The sequence below is a fragment of the Portunus trituberculatus genome, chromosome 40 (assembly GCF_017591435.1).
Source record: "Portunus trituberculatus isolate SZX2019 chromosome 40, ASM1759143v1, whole genome shotgun sequence".
NCBI lineage: Eukaryota > Metazoa > Arthropoda > Malacostraca > Decapoda > Portunidae > Portunus > Portunus trituberculatus.
Genome location: NC_059294.1, coordinates 14,552,228 through 14,557,078, shown reverse-complemented (window position 1 = coordinate 14,557,078; position 4,851 = coordinate 14,552,228). Strand labels below are relative to the sequence as shown.

Here is a 4,851-nt window from a genome sequence, read left to right as displayed (position 1 = left end):
GAAGTCAACAGTTCGCGCCTACTTCAACTGGTGTCGCGTTTCTTTTATTGAACCATCTCTCTCTCTCTCTCTCTCTCTCTCTCTCTCTCTCTCTCTCTCTCTCTCTCTCTCTCTCTCTCTCTCTCTCTGGTTGCAGAAAAAAAAAATATTCAGGAATGTTCGCATACGTGGGCTGTTTTGGGATCAGCAGCAGCGTGACGGTGCCCTCGGTGGTAATGGCCGCAGCAGCCGTGGTGTTGGCAGTGGTGAGTAAGAGGCGAGCAAACAGTGTCACGAGTGCTAGGGTGGGAGCACACAGCTGGTGGAGGCACATGTTAGAAAAGGGTGGGTCCAGCTGCATGTTAACGTAAAAGTGGAGTTCAATTCTTTTATATATGTATATATGTTTATATATATATATATATATATATATATATATATATATATATATATATATATATATATATATATATATATATGTGTGTGTGTGTGTGTGTGTACTTCACCATGTCAACCTCCACTTCTTTCTTTCTCCTCCTCCTCCTTATACGTCTTGAATTATAAAGCAATTCATTTTCGTACACAGGGAAATGTGTGAAAACGTCTGATAAATGTACGAATAACGAAATACTATTCTCCTTCTATTCAACCTAGTCTTCCTTCTCCTCGCCATGCCTTTCCCTTTCTTATAAAACAATTAATATCCGTAACGTGGAGAGCATGTGAGGACCTCAGGTAATAAATGCACGGGTGACGCAACACAACTCTCGCCCTTCCTCTGTTCCTCGGCCGCACGCACACGCTGAGTGCTTCACAATAACTGGCATGTGTTTGTCGAGGCGTGCAGTGGCTGGCTTCCCTCTGGTGTTGTGTGGAGTAAAGGGCGCCGTCCAGGGGGCCACTGGGTACTGGTATAGTAGGCACGGCATTCACGAACGTGGTCTGGACCGCTGAAGGGATACAAAAGTGGAGAAAAGAAGATAAAACTATAGTACTTTTTTCTTTATTTCCTTTCATGTTTATTCGGTTCATTTTGTAATTTACTATTATATCTTGATGGAATACTGTACAAGGACTTCTTCAAGCTCAAAAAGAGCTTACACGGAATTAAAATTGTTTACAATAGGGGATTAACATTAGCACAAAGGATAGCATTGTGTTGTGGACGGAATGAAGTACCTCATTTAGCGTGATTGAGTAAAACAATTAGTTTTTGTTATTATTATTATTATTATTATTATTATTATTATTATTATTATTATTATTATTATTGTTTGTCTTTTTAACGTTGTTATTTGTTAGTCTCACTGCTGACAACATCTTCAACAGCCTTTTGTCTAGCCTCCTGATCTATGAACAACATCCCTCAGTCCGCATTTCACACGGTTCTCTTCTGGCCGCCCCTCCCGCCCCGATCCCTTCTGTCACTGGAGCCGGCGCCGCTAAATGACGCGGAGCATTCAAATTTTGCGCCTTTCGCCATGCTCACTTTTGCCGCCAAGGGATCACTGTTTTTTGCTGTTATTGATATTTGGATATTTATGGATCGCTCGGGACGTGGTTTACGAGATAATGAAGCGATGGCACAAAGGCGGCATACAAAGGAGACCCGGAGGTAGAATTGTCCGTGGGTGAAAGGCAGAGTCTACATAAAATAAATCCTTTTCTGCCGAGGCGACAGTTGATGCTACTATTTTCCCTTCCTCCAAGCCTCGCGCCGAGGCAGCGTCTCTCGCGTGCCGTGGTGGCCTTTGAAAGTGCAAGTTTTATTGTGGTGTTGACTGAGGGAGTGGCGGAGCGGCTGGCGGGGCACAAGGCGGGGCGGCAGCTCCGGAAGTTCCTACGGCAGCAGGAGGCCTCCAAGTAACGTTCCTTTTGAAATTTATTGAACATTGTACATTGTGTGTGTGAATCATTTCATTGCCCGTTTGAGATTTAATGGTCATTACAGTATATATATATATATATATATATATATATATATATATATATATATATATATATATATATATATATATATATATATATATATATATATATATATATATATATATATATATATATATATATATATATATATATATATATATATATATATATATATATATATATATATATATATATATATATATATATATATATATATATATATATATATATATATATATATATATATATATATATATATATATATATATATATATATAGAGAGAGAGAGAGAGAGAGAGAGAGAGAGAGAGAGAGAGAGAGAGAGAGAGAGAGGTTATGTAATATCTTATATTCTTCACAATATCTGCTGTCAAACGTGTGGTGGCAAGCCCATGAAATCCCATGGTATAGAAAGATTAATACGTATAAAAAAAAAAACTTACTTATTTTCATAGCTCATAAAAAAGAAATTAAGAGAACTGTCATTTAAAGCAAACGTTTTTCTTTTTAAAGATCTATCAGCCAGACTAAATCATCTGCTCCATTTGAAAAAAAAAATGTATCTGATATTGCAATGAGGAGTAATTCGGGCGAAGCTGTGACGCGTAAGCCACCGAAATTATTGACTGTCGTCACATTTGTGAAATTATGGCTTTTAATGAAGTTATCATCGTGCGGAATTTTTAATTATGCCATTAAAAGAGTGTATTTATGATGTGCAAAAACTGTGGCCTGCCATTACTTGTGACAAACTGTCTGCGCTGTGTGCTGTGAGGCAGGCAGGTCGTCACCCCAAGTTTACGTTCAGCTGCCTTTAGAATTTCACGTTGAAGACTAAATGTTAACATTATTTGAGTTTAGGCGAAAACAGCTGAGCATTTGTGCATTTTTTTTGCGTCTCCCACATTAGTTAAGGTTGTGATTATTTTGGTGCATCGTCACCACCTCGTAAAGCCGTACCAGCACACCCTCCACTTGCCTGGCTGATTGGTGGCTCTTCACTGTACTGTTTCACTCACCACTTTTCTTTCTTCCTTTTATAATTTTTAGCTTTGCATTATTTAGAATGACTTTCAGAAATCTAGACACATAGTCTGTTGTGCGGCAAACATTGGCTTCAGCTGATACTAGATAAGATACCAACCTTCACCGATAGGAAGACCACACACCTTTAAAAATATTGGAGAGGCCCCACCGAGACTCGAACTCGGATCTCTGGATTCAAAGTCCAGGGTGCTAACCATTACACCATGGGACCCATGCAACGATTTAGCAGTTTGCATTAATGTCTATGCATAAAACCAGGTCTCTCTCTCTCTCTCTCTCTCTCTCTCTCTCTCTCTCTCTCTCTCTCTCTCTCTCTCTCTCTCTCTCTCTCTCTCTCTCTCTCTTCTCAACACACATGCACCATCTCAAGCCAGTCTTTCTGTTGCTGAAGAATTCCACAAATCCTTATATAAATGTAACAAACCTGGTCTTGCGAGGTATGTCGGGTCTGGGACAGTTTGGGCGTGTCGGGACGGGCGGGGCGGCTCGGGGTGATGTGATCAGGGGAGGGGCAAGCGATATCTAAAAGTTGATTAGACTTCATTTGGATCGTATTGAACCTGTTTGGTCTTCAAAGATTTTCTAGAGTTCACTGTTTTAATGATGTCTTTTGATACTTAACATTCCTTGAATCAGACTTCTTCATTTGAGCACACACAAGGAGCCTCTGGGGCGCCTTTTGTAATGTCACTGTCAGAAGTAATCATTACAGGCCCAGGGGGAGGTACTGCGTGTTGTCTTTCGCCTCTTCATCTTTTTCATTCCCGTCATCAAAAGATTCACGAACAAAACTTGCCGAAGAAGGTAATTACAATTAACAATAACTTTACCCCTAATGGTCTTTGTGCCGCGGTATTGACAGCCTTCCTATTGCGGCTTTGTCTCGCCCCCCACTTACTTCAGTCTGCTGGGACGATAAGAATGGTTCGCCACAATTAAGAATTTTTTTGTTTGCTTGCTTACTTGAGAAAGAAAAAAGCTGGCAGGTTTCGAAATCATTCATTCAGTATTCCATAATTTTTCCTCCCTTTCATGATCTTTTCTCGTCTCGTTCTCTCTTCGTTTTCCTTCTTGCACGTTCAGTATCATCCGGTCCTCCATACAACCCTACACTGTTGACTCAATACCCTCAGGACCAAAACAGTTAAAACGAAATCGAGGTTTAATGCGGGGAATATACGTGTAGTTATATTCTTGTCCATTTCCACGACCTCCTCTACTTCCCCTTCACACGATCCTTAGAACTCCTCCTCCTCCTCTTCTTTCTTTACCTATTAGCTGTCCTGCGTCCACTCCTCTCTCAGTGTGTCAAAGGAGTCACCACAAACAACCATGAAAATATCAACTCTTCCCATTTGTAATTTCTTAGTGGTAATCTTCCTCTTCCTCTGCTTGCTCCTGATCGTCGAGTGCAAAGGGGGATGATGAAAGTAAAGAGGATAAAAGTTGACATTTCACTGTGCACGAGTTTGTATCCAGTTTGCATGTGATTCTACCGTTCAGGCTCAACATTAGCAGCACACAGGATATTATTTGATTATTGAGTAGGTTATATATGTAAATCACACATGAATCGCTATTTACACGACAACCATTTATGCAAGGTGATTTCTTTTTAATAGTTTTGTTAGTCCTTTTATGGTTCGATTTAATTTGCAGTTTTGTAGTGATGTTTAACCGGTTGTATGGCTCGTGATTGTGGAATTGGTGATTGTATTAGGTAATTGTTTAATGAGAGAAAGAAAATAGGAAGTGATAAAGCAAATAGACGGGAAAGAAACCAGCAGAACAAATGGATGTTTGTGTAATGAGAGAGAGAGAGAGAGAGAGAGAGAGAGAGAGAGAGAATAATGTATACCTCACCCCTACACACTTTTCCTCCCTAAAATATCCCAA

At 39.8% G+C, this 4,851-nt stretch overlaps 1 non-coding gene across 1 annotated transcript; it reads right to left on the bottom strand.

Moving 5' to 3' along the window:
- Positions 1 to 3,094: 3,094 nt before the first annotated feature.
- Positions 3,095 to 3,166, bottom strand: Trnaq-uug. Its single transcript has one exon. It is a non-coding gene; the product is annotated as a tRNA-Gln (tRNA).
- Positions 3,167 to 4,851: the final 1,685 nt, after the last annotated feature.